The sequence below is a fragment of the Suncus etruscus genome, chromosome 8 (assembly GCF_024139225.1).
Source record: "Suncus etruscus isolate mSunEtr1 chromosome 8, mSunEtr1.pri.cur, whole genome shotgun sequence".
NCBI lineage: Eukaryota > Metazoa > Chordata > Mammalia > Eulipotyphla > Soricidae > Suncus > Suncus etruscus.
Window position 1 is genome coordinate 49830246 of NC_064855.1, and position 14371 is coordinate 49844616.

Genomic DNA, 14371 nt, shown 5'->3' on the forward strand with positions numbered 1-14371 from the left:
TCACTGCGCACGGTTCTCTCATCGACCACTTTCTCCTCCTTCTCCCCAGTTTGCAGATGAGCACATGCAGGCCCTGCATGAAGAGCAGACTGGGAAGGCTCATCTCCAACAATAGATGACCCCCAAGGACTTGAGTTCAGAGGAGATTGCAGCTGACCACGGGGCCCTGTCACCCACCCAGACACACAGGCGAGGGGCCAGCAATGTCACCTTTATGCCAACATGTCCCTCTGGACACACCTCAAGGCCTATCCCACCAGAGGCTTCCTTGATGGCTCTCCCCACCCTGGAGAGCAGGGCTGACCACATTCTGGGCCAGGACCCTCCTGGTATGGGGATGCCTGGGTCAACAGAGGGTTCTAGTGAGGCGAAGGAGCTGTCCAGCCTGGCCTCCCTCCTGGCCTCTCAGCAAAGCCTGGAGCCCTGTGGTGTGCCCCTGAGTCCTGCCCCTGGCCCTGGCTCCCGAAGCACCAGAAGTCTTGCTCGTCCCAGGTCCCGCCTTACTTTGAGAAGGGCCATCCAGACCACTGGCTCTAATTGTGCCTTTTCTCTGAACCCCCGTGTGGGTCGGGGCCAAGGGTCTGGCCAGAGCACACCCCAAGACCTGAGGCGCCCCCAAGGATGCGTGTACAGGTCACCTTTGTACCCGACAGCCCCACACTCAGCCCAAAGAAGAGGGCTTTGTCCTCGAGTCCTACTGTGCCACTGGCCCCTGCTGCCCCCGGGGTCGGGAGGGTCTGTGGCCTCGCCCTCCGCAAAGAAGGGCCTTCCAGCTCTCTGGCCCTACTACTGCCCAATGGAAAAAACAAACTGCGTGTTTGCGTGGGTTCAGAGTCTCGCCCTGCGGAGCAGACTCCTTGGTCAGAGAAAGCCTGCATACAGTATAGGGGTGTGACCATGGAGCTGGATAACCACACACTCCCTCTGGACAAGTTGCAGCCTGTGGTGGTCCTGAGGAGGATCAAGATCCCCGGCATCCCTTAGGATGGGGGTGTGGGCCACTCCCTCTGCAGCCTCCCCTGGGGTCTGACTGCCCAGGAGCTTTGGCTGCTCCTCTTGACCCTTAGATAGGGCAGTTCTGTATTGGGGGTGGGGGAGGGAGGATGTAAGTAGTGAATTGTAGGTCATAGAAAAAAAAAAGTCAAAAAAAGAAAAAAAAAAAAAAGAAATAGTCACAGTCAAAGATTCATGGGAGTCAGCTAGTTTAGTCCACAGCCCTACACCATGTGATTTCCTCACATGGCTGTTGTGCTAAGCCTTTTCCAAGCAGTTTCTCTGCTGCTTTCCATCTTCCTTGCTGCTTTTGTCTCTTCCCTTCCCCCAGGCAACACCTTCTATTATTTATTCACGGGACTTACCCCCTTCCCAGGTTTGATGAGGCTGACCATCCAGGTAATATTATCACATGGCATTGGGAGAGGGGTATTTTTATTTTATTATTTTAGTTTATTATTTTATTTTATATTTATTTCATTTCATTTTATCTTTTATTTCATTACATTTTATTTATTTCATTTTATAATTTCTTAATTTTTATTTTAATATTTTATTTTATTATTTTATTTTCTTTTTCTTTTTTGTTTTTAATTTATTTTATTTAATTTATTTCATTATTATATTATTTATTTTATTTTATTTCATTATTTTATTTGATTATATTATTTCAATTTATTATTTTATTTTATTTTTTATTTTATTTCATTTTAATTATTCTTTTTTTTTAATTTTTTTTTATTATTTTAATTATGACAACAAAGATGCAAAGAAAGAGGACAGGGTAAAGTTACAGTGGAAGCCCAATCACCCATAAACAGAATTCTCGGTAGTCCCATCGATGATATCCCAGCCTTGAACTTTCAGCCAAAGAACATTAAGAAAAACAAAACTGAACCCATGTACAATACAATTACTTTGTCCCTCAAATCCCCAGTTGTAGTACATACTATTTCTTAGCAGCACACAATATAATCTAAAGACATTAGACTTATGTAACTCCTTAAACATTGAGGGCAAAGTACATTTCTCTAGTTCCATGCACATGCTTACTAGTTTAAGTTAGCCTCAAAAGTTTTAGTGGGTTGTTTTTCTTAAGGATTGGAGTCAAGGGAACATAGTAAAAAACGGTATTAAAGTGGCATTTGTTTGCATAGGCCCACCAAAATATAAGGGATATGGAAAGGCAAATTATGGTCTAAATACAAGGAGACCCTACCCCTGAAGTTTCCTGGCACAGGACTGACTCTAGGCTCCAGGCACACTAGTTTGTCCAATTCAAGTCATCCTCTGTAGTGGCAATACACCTCCATTCCTCACTTAGTCTCTGTTGTTGTTGGTATCATGCTTCTGTATTAAAGATCCTGGAGTCTGCATATCCCATATTGTAGTCAGGATGGTGCGGAGCATCCTCTCATTTCCCCTCACACTTATGGGGCAATAGAGAGAACCATGTCCTGTAGAGCAGGTCATTGTTGTTGTCAAGTCTTCTCAGTGTAAACGGAAGTCTCTTTTTAGGAGGTCGATGTCAGACCCTTGGTAGAGTCTTTCCTGGTAGAGGACTGCTTCCAGCTGTTGCTATAAAAGACCTTGGATGTTTCGTAGATAGCTTGCCTGGTTCCGGCGTGAATGGAGGATGCCCATTCTTCTGAGGCCTGTGCCAGGTCATTATATCAATGTTCAGGGTATAAGGTACATTGTACTGAGATTTATTAGATAAGAACTTATCTGTATGTATGGTGTTTTCCCATTTTAATGTGTCTATGCAAACAAGGATCAATGCCATGAAGCATTATTGGTGCATCTGGAGGCAATGGGAACAAGACCAACAATTTCCATGACATAGTTCAATCATAGGTGTAGCAGGACAGCCCCTGAAGAGGTTGACTGATGGAGGGATGGAGAATGAGGCCCTTTTCTTCCAGCTCGTAGCACGTGTCTGCCACCCTGTCTAGCCCACGGTTCTGAGGTGAAACGGCGGGTAAACAGCTCGCAGACAATCAGGCTCGTGGAAATATTTGCTTTATTCGGATGGACAAAACTGAAGTCCAAAGACTCCGATTCAGTTCCAGCCAGCCAAAGCCCCTCGCCTTCCACAGGCCCTTGCTCTTATAGTCCAGAGTCAGGTCCCACCCAATGGTGGGATCAGATACCAACCAATGGTGGAAGCAGAATCAGGTCCTACCCTAGGGTGGGGGCAGAATGCCAGGTCACACCCTAGGGTAGGGCACAATCACCTAATCAGATTAGGGTGAGCAACATAGTAATCCCCCAAAATATTTACATACACAACAATTCCCCCTTTTGTTTTTAGTAAACCAACAATATTGTCTACAATTATTAAAAGAAAAATTAGTCGATAATAAAAGAGCGGCTGTTTGCATAAGCGCATCACAGGAAAATGTAAAGAAAAACTTCTAACCTAAGCACAGGGTGTCTAAAACCAGAAACATGTATCAAGGAATCAACTACAAGCTCCTGAGAAGATAAATCTAAGACGTACATAGATCTTTCGAAGAGACACCAGAAAGGTTGTGTAGCAGGCAAGAAGAAGCACCTTTTCTTTATTTGTTGTTGTTGTAAGTGGTGGTGGTGGTCGTTTTTGGGTCACACCTGGCAGTGCTCAGGAGTTACTCCTGACTCCACGTTCAGAAATCGCTCCTGGCAGATACCGGCATTTGAACCAATGACCTTCTGCATGAAAGGCCAACGCCTCGCCTCCATGCTATCTCTCCAGCTCCATTTTCATTCAAGTTCAGGTAGACCAGAAAGCCCATCTTTGAGGGCATTGAACTAGGCCTTTATTTCAGAAGAAGTGGCACATACACCCTCTGCACAGTGGGGAGCCACTGCAATGATGATCAATAGGTATCTGAACTTAGTCCAAGTTCTTAATCCGGTCTGAAGTCCATAAGATGTCTGAAATTGATGTCGACTATTTATAGATGGGAGCTTAAGTCACAAACCAAAACAAAATGTTTAAGGCAGAGACCCTCCCTGTGTAAATAAACAACTTGAGGGCCCATCCAAAATGGATGGAACCTTCTATAAACCTAGTATTTTGCCTATGATGCGCCCACGCAAAAAACCCTGAGAACAGACAAAAATATCATTTGGGAAATTATAGACAATAATATATAACTCACAAACCTAAAGTCAAGAAAGCAAAACCTTAATGTAATACAACATCGATTCCTAATATTAAAAACTAAAATAGAAAAACATTAATTACGATAGTCAAAAGAAGTGTAGTACCAAACATAACTTCAAAGGATTACAGTTATAGGAAAAACAACAGATGTAATTTCTACAGAGTTCAATACCAATCTGTAAATATGAGGGGTCTGGAACTCCAAAAAGACCGGCAGAAGACTCTTGATGGGTCTGGAAAAGCCGGTTGAAGCCTTGTACAGGAGATAACATCAAGCTGAATGAAGAAGGAACGCCAGTACAGTCATCCATGTGTTGGGGCATCCCCAAGCGTTACATCATTACATCATAAGTTGGTTGGGCTTCTGTATTTCCTTTGGGATCGGTGCAATCTTGGGGTAGCCATTGTAGAAACGGTCAACAATAGCATTTTGTATGTGGATGGAAAGCCAGAAATTCAGATAGCACAGTTTAACTGGGATCCAGAGACTGTGGGTCTTGTCCATGGATCTTTTCTCTGGTGTTACATTGTGACACAAATCCCAGGTGGCTTCATTTCCAACAAGTTTGCAGCATATATGGTGTAAAACTCCAACAGTCATGGATTTCTTCTTCCCGCCGAGATCAGGAAGCTTGTAGTTGTGGGTGAAGGAGATGGGTTGCACATGTGAAATCCTGAAAATTAAAATGTTAAGGACTAGGAAGAGAGAAGGAAGGATAAGGAAGACTAATTTGGGGAAGATAAAGTTAGGAAAAAGGAAACTATATACAAAATATGCAGAACAGACAGACACTAAACAAGACATACATACACAGACTTCACAAAAAATATGGCCATAACACTCACTCATACTAAAAAATATTTGTTAGAAAGGATCCAAAATAGAGCAAAAGAAAAGAGAATTCAGCTGAATCAATTAAAAGCTCCTTAAAATGTAATAGCCGGCAATTGTTTAGATAAATCATTTCAAATTCACACAAAAAAAAAAAATTTTTTTTTTATGGTTTTGCCTAGCAGATCTGAAAGAGAATTTCATGCATAATACAAACATGGACAACTCTACTATACGTGTATATCAGTATATATACAAAGTTATTGTATAACAGTAACTTTATGATAATCAATAATAGGCAAGAAGCACTGTGAAGAAAGTCCACCTAAAATTATCATTATGTAAGCGTCTTAAAACCTAAATTGAGGGAAATAAAGCAATGATGTTAAAATAAAAAGAGTGAAAGTCGTTAAATGAGTATACCTAGAAAGAAAAACAACATTAATATGATGAGAAATTTCTCTTTCAGGTGAACCTTGACTAAATTAATTTGTAAAATTTCATGATTAACTGAGACCTAGAGCAATAATGAAATTAAGACATAAATCCATCCTACAAGGAAACACATTGGGGATTCATGATTTTCAATCTATATTCATTGATCATGCCTGTGGAAAGAATCCTAGAGCATTAATAGCAACTGATAAGGAAGTAAAATGATTATCTGGTGTTCATTGTAGATCTCTAAGAAGTATAAAACAGGATGTATGCTGCTGTGGATTTCACCAATGTATTAGGGACTTTTTTGATCTTCTTGTCATCAAAATTTATCCAGTGTTGTTTTGCAGCAATTTTACAGTATGAAGTACAGTGTCCATAGTGAACTTTACCATAATGGTTTGACACCGATGATAAGTTGTATTTCTTAATCTTGCTTTTATTCTCTGAAGTGAATTCCTCTAAATTGAGGTCTTCTAAAGGAAAATCTACATAAGTATGCAATTTTTTTATTTGTTTGCCATCAAAAGCAAAACGTTTCAAGTGTATTATAAGTACTGGTGGCAGTTTCCATAAGTACGTTTTCTTTGAAAAATCCCTTCTATTTTTGCAACTGTTGCACAGAACTTTGTTGTCATTTCTTAATTCTTCTTCTTTAAAAAATTCAGAGAGGCATTCCTGTAATGTACATTTATCTGTAGATGTAACAGCCAAAGACAAATGAACAAATGTCTCATAAACCTCAGACTTTTGGTGGCAAGTGAGACACTGGAGTATAGATTTGAATTGTCCTTGAAAGAGATCATAAATAATAGATTTATGAGCCTTTTGGTGTTCTGGACTAAATTGTTCATAATTTTCATTTCCCATGAGATGTGTAGTTTTGTCTGTCATTAGATTTACAGTAAGCAAGTCCTGATGTAATCCCTCTATTAGGAACATCAGTAGTTCGTGAGGATCCTGCTGATTGTGTCCAGCAAACTGGTCATTAAGTAAACCAATTGTTACTTTGAAGCTTTCAGGGTTAATATATCTATGAAATCCATTTCCCATGGTTTTGATGAGCCGACCAAATTCTTCGGCTAATTTACCTTCATGCCCCATCGGATTTTTCTTGTTAATATCCTTTTTATAATGATCTTTATAAAAATACTGAGTTAAGTCTGAAATATTATACAAGCATTGCAATATTGAGTTCATGTAGCAAGAGTTTCCTATATTTTGGAGCCCAGTTAAGACAGGTTCCTGTCTTTCCTTTTGCATCTCGGAGTGTAAGGGTTTATCACTACCATCAGTCTCACTCATTGTATGGTGTGTGACAGCTAAATCGTTCCCTGCCCCAGAGACCTTAGTAATATTACTGCTGTTAGTGTCTGAAGTATTCTGTTTTTTCTCTGAAGGGGGAGTTTGTAGTCTGAACCTGATCATTTGTGCTAGCCCGATTTCTAACAAGACGTAATGGAACCCAAAATTTCTTGGGAGGGTCATCATTTATAGAAACATAGGCATAACCCCTTCCTCTTAGGAGAAGATAGCCAGCTATCCATTTTTCATCCTCCTTGATCCAAATAGGTTTATGGGTTGTTTCTTGTCTCTGAATATCTTCTTTAAAATGTCTTTCCGCTGCAGTGTAGCTTTCCCCTTGGGGTAAGTTAAAGTAATTTAGTGTGATAAGAGTCAAAGACAGCAAATCCGTTGGTGGTAAACCTCTTTTTCTATTTTTTTGCAATTGAGTTTTTAAGGTTCTGTGAGTCCTTTCTACAATGGCCTGTCCCCTACAATTGTAAGGAATTCCTCTGAGATGTCTTATCTGCCATTCCTTACAAAAAAATTCAAAAGTTTTGCTAACATAGGCTGGCCCATTATCAGTTTTTATAGAATATGGAATACCCATCACAGAGAAACATTGTAAAAGAAAACTACAAGCAGCCTTAGATTTTTGAGAAGACATGGGAATTGCCCACATAAACCGAGAATAAGTGTCCACCACAACATGAAGATAAGGTTTCCTTGGAAATAAATCTGTTTGAGTTATATCCATTTGCCAAAGTTCGTTAGACTGTAAGCCTCTTGGGTTTGCTCCTGCTATGTGAGTCTTTTTTGTTAACGGTGCACATACGTTGCAGTTTTCTACGATTTCTCTAGCTTGCCTCCATGGAATTTGGTAATTCACATGTAAACGGCGAGCATTTGTGTGTAGGGCTGAATGTTCCTCTATAGGTGATTTAAATATAGGCATTGCTAGCAAGTCAGCAGTTTTATTTCCTTGAGCCATAGGTCCTGGAAGACCTGAGTGGGCTCTAATATGTGTGATGAAGATGGGCTCAGTTCGTTTTTGAAGAAGCTGCTGTAATTGTTTAAGTAAGTCCTGTATGATCGGGTTATTAGCATTAAGGGATGCAGTGGCTATCACATGACATAAATTTACCACATACAAAGAATCAGAAACTATATTCATGGCTTCAGATACATTTTCTAATAGGTAAATTAACGTTGCTAATTCAACTTTCTGTGCAGATTTATATTTGGTATCTATGGTCATATTAATGTTGTCTCCAGTTATTCCTCCTTTTCCATTTTGGGATCCATCAATGTAAAAAACCTTGGCATTGGGAATAGGGGAATCCCGAACAATTGAAGAAATAACAAACTGAGTTTTCTTTAAAAAGTCCCAAATTTTTCCTGCTGGATAATGGGAGGATATTTCTCCTGTGAAATCTGAGAGGGCCCTTTGTAGAGATTCATTAATTGGCAATATTGACTCAATTTCCTTTTTTGGTACTGGCAAAACTATTATATCTGGATCAAAACCTAGTAAAGATATAGATCTGAGTCTTGCCTTGATAATAATCTCTGAAATCAGTTGTAAGTAGGGGACAACTGAGCGAGGTTGTTTGTTATGTAAATACACCCATTCCAAAGGTCCTGACTGTTGCATCAAGGCCCCTGTGGGGGTTTCTATAGTAGGGAAGATTAACAGTAATACCTTTTCTCCTGGGATGAATCTTGAGAGAAACGATTTTTGTAATCTGCTCAAGAAGATGTCCAATTCATTTTTTGCAGCTGTTGTTAAATTTCTCGGGCTATCTAAAGCAGGATCACCCTCCAACGTTTTAAACAGATTAGATAACTCTGCATTTGGGATTCCTAGTGCAGGGCGGAGCCAATTTACGTCACCTAAAAGTCTCTGAAAATCATTAAGCGTTCTGAGGTTTTCTTTTTTGATAGAAAATTTTTGTGGACGTATAGACGTCCGGTCCAAAATAAAACCCAAATATTGATACGGTGGCATTATCTGTATTTTTTCTAAAGCTATTTTCAGTCCTGATGTTTGTAAACAGTCAGTAACATAAGAGTATAATTCCTGTAAATCTGTTTCGTTGTTCATTGTGAGCAAGATATCATCTGTATAATGAAATATCATGGCTTGAGGAAATTTTTCACGAGCAGGGCTCAAAACCTTATCTACAAAAAACTGACACATGGTTGGGGAATTCAGCATGCCTTGGGGGAGAACAGTCCATTGGAAACGTCTGCAGGGATGGGTATTATTGAGAGAAGGAACTGAGAATGCAAAACGTTTTTTATCATCTGGGTGGATAGGAATATGGTAGAAGCAGTCTTTCAGATCAATTATAATTAGTGGCCATTCCTTTGGAATAACTACAGGTGATGGTAAACCAGTCTGCAATTTGCCCATAGGTATCATGGATAAATTTATAGCTCTAAGATCCATCAAAAGTCTCCATTTACCGGATTTCTTTTTTATAGTGAATATAGGTGAATTCCATTGAGAAAAAGATGGTTCAATATGTCCTAAACTTAGCTGTTCCTCCACTAATTCTGTCAGCACCTTTAATTTATCAGTTTTAAGGGGCCACTGACCTGTCCAAATTGGTTCATCAGATTTCCATTTTATTTTTATTGGTGCTGGTGTTTTTACGGTAGTGGCCCCCACTAAAAATTTTGGGTTTTTAAATCAAAAGAAGGTTCGGACTCTTCTGGAGCTAATGGGATGTGGAATTCTGCTTTCCACTGTTTGTGTAGGTCACGGCCCCACAGGGATGGTGAAAATGGGCCCACGTGAGGTCTGATTATTGCTTTTTGATTTTCTGGGCCGTAAAATAGTATAGTCCTCGTACTCAACAGACAGGAACTCAGGCCTCCTATTCCTTCTAGGGAATACGGGATTTCTTGAAGAGGCCAATTTTCTGGCCATTCTTTATCAGAAATAAAAATAACAGGTCTGTGATGCCCTTAGCTAACTAGTTACGCGACCCCCGAGCGGTCGGCGTCCCCCAACTTCTTAGAGGGACAAGTGGCGTTCAGCCACCCGAGATTGAGCAATAACAGGTCACACCCTAGGGTAGGGCACAATCACCTAATCAGATTAGGGTGAGCAACATAGTAATCCCCCAAAATATTTACATACACAACAATAGGCATCAAACTGAGGGACAGTTCCACCAACAATCCTTACTGAACAGCTTACAAAGAAAAGAGAGAGGTGAAAAGTGGATAGAAACATCATAGTAGAAGAATATATAGAGAGTTTCATCAGTTAAAGAAAATACCCATAAAATATTCAAAAGATATATGTGTTCAATATATGTTCAATTTCTGTCCTTCTAAGTAGTTCTGGGATTTGTTAGATCTACTGTATGTCTTTGGTCAGAGAATAGAACTATGTGTTACTGAAGTTAAGAAGAGTAAATCTGGGGTACTAATGGTTGGGAGGAGCATATGTTCGCGCGGGGGCACTAGCCCCCGCACGGTTTGCAAAATGTAGACTGAGTATAGCTGAGCAGCTATCTGCCACCCCACAGATCAATCTCCACCCCTTTAGCCAACCTCTGTAGCCAGCCTAGGAGTGGGGAAAACCTGCTCCAGGAAGGGAGAGAGACCCTCCCAAGCCCGAAGGACAGGGATTTAAGCCCCACCCTAGGCCAGGGTCCGGACCTGGCCAGGGAGTGGGGAAAACCCAGGGTGCCCCATCAGCTCCTTCCAGAAACCCACCTGGAGATCCGGAGGAAAGGGGGAGAGGGGGGTTGGGTGACCCATATCCGAGCCCCCCTACCCTAGGCCGGGCCAAGAGGCCGCTGGCACATGCGGAGGCCTGCCAGCTGCCCGCCCGTGCTGGCCAAAAGTCCTGCTCCAGGAAGGGAGAGAGACCCTCCCAAGCCCGAAGGACAGGGATTTAAGCCCCACCCTAGGCCAGGGTCCGGACCCGGCCAGGGAGTGGGGAAAACCCAGGGTGCCCCATCAGCTCCTTCCAGAAACCCACCTGGAGATCCGGAGAAAAGGGGGAGAGGGGGGTTAGGTGACCCATGTCCGAGCCCCCCTACCCTAGGCCGGGCCAAGAGGCCGCTGGCACATGCGGAGCATTTTAATTATTCTATTTTATTATTTTATTTTCTGATTTCATCATTTTACTTTATTTTATTTTACTTTATTTTATTATTATAGTGTATTATTTTATTTATTTATTTATTTTTATTTGATTTTATTACAATTTATTATTTTATTTTTTTATATTTTATTTAATTTTATTTCTTTTATTATTTTATTTTATCTCATTATTTTATTTTATTATTATACTTTATTATTTTTAATAATTTATTTATATTTTATTTTATTGTTTTATTTTATTTTATTATTATAGTTTATTATTTTAATTTATTTAATTTTATTTGATTTTATTATTTCATTATATTTATTATATTTTATCATTTTATTATTTTCTTTTATTTGATTTTATTTTTTGATTTTATTATTTTATTTCATTTACTGTATTTTTATTTTATTTTATTTTGTTATTTTATTATATTTTATTTACTTTGTTTTATTATTATATTATTTTCTTGATTTGATTTTATTTTGTTACTTTATTTGATTATTTTAGTTTATTATTTTAATTATTGTATATTATATTTTATTTTGTTTTATTTTGTTGTTTTATTTATTTATTTATTTTATTTCATTTTATTTTTTATTTTATTTCCTTTTATTTATATTATTTCATTATTTTATTTTATTTCATTATTTTATTTTATTATTATAGTTTATTTTTATTTTATTTCATTATTTTCTTTTATTTAATTTCATTATTTTATTTTATTATATTTATTTTCTTATTTTATGTATTTTATTTTATTAATTTTATTTTATTTTTTATTTTATGTATTTTATTATTTTATTTTATTATTATATTATTTGTTTTATCTAATTTCTTTATTTTATTTCTTTATTTTATTTTATTTTTATTTCATTTATTTTATTATTTTTTATTTTTATTTTTATTTTATTTTGTTATTTTATTTTATTTATTTTAATTTAGTATTTTATTATTTTCTTTTAGTTCATTATTTTATTCTATTATTTGATTTGATTTATTTTATTAAATTACTTTATTTTATTATTTTAAATTATTTATTGTATTATTTTTATTTTATTTTATTAATTGTATTTTTATTTTATTTTTTATTTTAATTATTTTATTTATTTATTCATTTTCTTATATTTTTATTTCATTTATCTTATTTTATTATTTTTATTTTATTTTATAATTTTATTTTATTATTTTATTTTATTTACTTATTTTTATTTTCATTTTTTAATTTTATTGAATTTTATTTAGTTATTTTATTATTTTCTTCTATTTTACTTCATTTTATTATTATAGTTTATTGCTTTCTTTGTTTTTATTTTTATTTTATTTTATTATTTTCTTTTTTATTTAATTATTTTATTTTATTTGTTTTATTTTTTATTTTATTTTGTTACTTTATTTTATTTTATTTTTAGTTTATTTATTTATTTTATTATTATATTATTTATTTTATTTTATTTTATTATTATTTTATATTTATTTTATGTTTTGCTGTGGGCTATACCCAGTGTCGTTCAGGAATTACTCTGTTTCTGTGCTCAAAAACTGCTTCTGGCTCAGAGAACGATATGGAATGCCTGTGGATCAAACCACGGGGTGTACTAGGTGTTCAGTGCAACTCTAATGCAATAATACTTTTACCAATACTCCAGCTCATGGAAGACTTGTGTGTGTGTGTGTGTGTGTGTGTGTGTGTGTGTGTGTGTGTGTGTGTGTGTGTGTGTGTGTGTGTGTGTGTGTGTGTGTGGCTCCTCAGACGTGGTATTCAGTCATCAGAAATAGCTCCTGGTTTGGGCGACCATATAGGACTCCATTGGATCGAATCACAGTGCTCTTATGTTCCTGCATGAATGGCAAACTCCCTACTGCATGCTCCACCACTACAGCCACTGAAAACTTTTTTTTTTTTTTTTTTTGCTTTTTTTGTCCACACCTGGTAGTGCTCAGGGGTTAATTCTGGCTATGGCCTAAGAAATTACTCCTGACTTTGGGCCAGAGCTGTGGCACAAGCACTATGGCATCTGCCTTGCCCACACTACCCTAGAAAGAACAGTGGCTCAATCTGACCCTGGTGTCCAATACAGTCCCTCAAGCCAGGAGAAATTTTAAGCACAGTGCCAGGAGTAAATTCTGAGTGACACCTTGTGTGGCCCATAAACCCCAAAATAAGAAATTGCTCCTGGCTTGGGGGACCATATGGAAAGCCTGGAATTGAAAATAAGGTATATTGCCAAGCAACCGCCCTACAGCTTCTCCACCACTCAGCCCAAAGATTACTATTTTTATTTGAACAATTTGTTTTCAGATTTATGGTCATATATTCAACAACCAGTTTTCATATACAACTAAAAGAGTCTAAAGCATAAGTTCTTTTTCTGCTCTAAATTTGAGTGTACAGAGGTAGAATGCTAATATATGAAGGGGCAAAGTCACATACTTACTACCAAGTCAGCTTCAGACTTTCTATTCAATTAATACTTCTCATGTTTTGGTTCCTATATATCACCTAAAACTCAGGTTACAATTCAAAGTATAATTCAGTAGGTCTAAGAATTGATGTAATAATTGATTAGATGGGGGACACTTTTACTTCTTGCCCACTAAAAAGAGATAAGGATTAAGATTTTATATGTTTTCATGATGTTACATAATAACAATGAGCTTCTATTTCAGAATGCTTAAGGAATCTGAAAAATATTGATGTATAGTAAAAAGAAAAATACATAAAATAGGGGGCAGTGCAACCTGGGGTGTGGTGATGAGTGTGTGAGCATGAGTGTGCAAGGCAAGTATGTTAGCCCACCCCAGCGACTCTCTCCACCTACTCCTTGATCTTATTGGATCAGGTAAAACCCCTGCCCTCAGCTCCACCAGGGTCGACCCGGGATGAGAAAGATCTCCCTCCTGCGAACCCCCCCTGCGTGGGCTTTGTGCAGTGAGGTTTTCCTGGTGGTATCAGAATCACCTGAGGCTAGTTCAGTCCCAGCCCAGAGTTGGTTCCTAAAAGGTCTGATCAGATAAATGAGGACGGGAGATTAGCCTCCCGGGTTACTGATTATCAAAGAGGTTTCTGATCTGAGCCTGGAATAAAAAATACATAAAATATATGTTAATAAAACAAAAATTAATGGAATATTTAGACACTACTTGCATTCATCTTGAGGGAATCTCTCAATCACTACCCAGAAGTTCCATGGGCCCCATTGACAATTTTGAGCCATGTTTGTCTACATTTCAATACAAGAAGATAAGAAAGCACTTGTCATCCTTCGCTTGTCCACACTGACCATCCTTGCAATGCAAGAAGGCCTCATGATGGGGACAGAGTGATGGCACAAGTGGTAGAACTAAGCCTTTGGCTTGAATGCACTAAACTAGCAGACTTCGATTCAATCCTGTGGTGTCCCCTGTGTCTCCCCAAGCCATGAGCCATTTCCAAGCACAGAATGTGCTGACTCCTGAATGGTACAGGTTGTGGCTTCAAACCAGAACAATTGAAGAAAGATGAAATTGCTCCTGGCAATTTGGGATCACTTATGGGATGCCTGGAAAAAAAACCCAGGTCTGT

General features: G+C 37.9%; 1 pseudogene; it reads left to right on the forward strand.

Annotated features, from left to right (window-relative positions):
• Window positions 1–13505: 13505 nt before the first annotated feature.
• LOC126016766 (uncharacterized) lies at window positions 13506–13882 on the forward strand (annotated as a pseudogene).
• The last annotated feature ends 489 nt before the right edge of the window (window positions 13883–14371 follow it).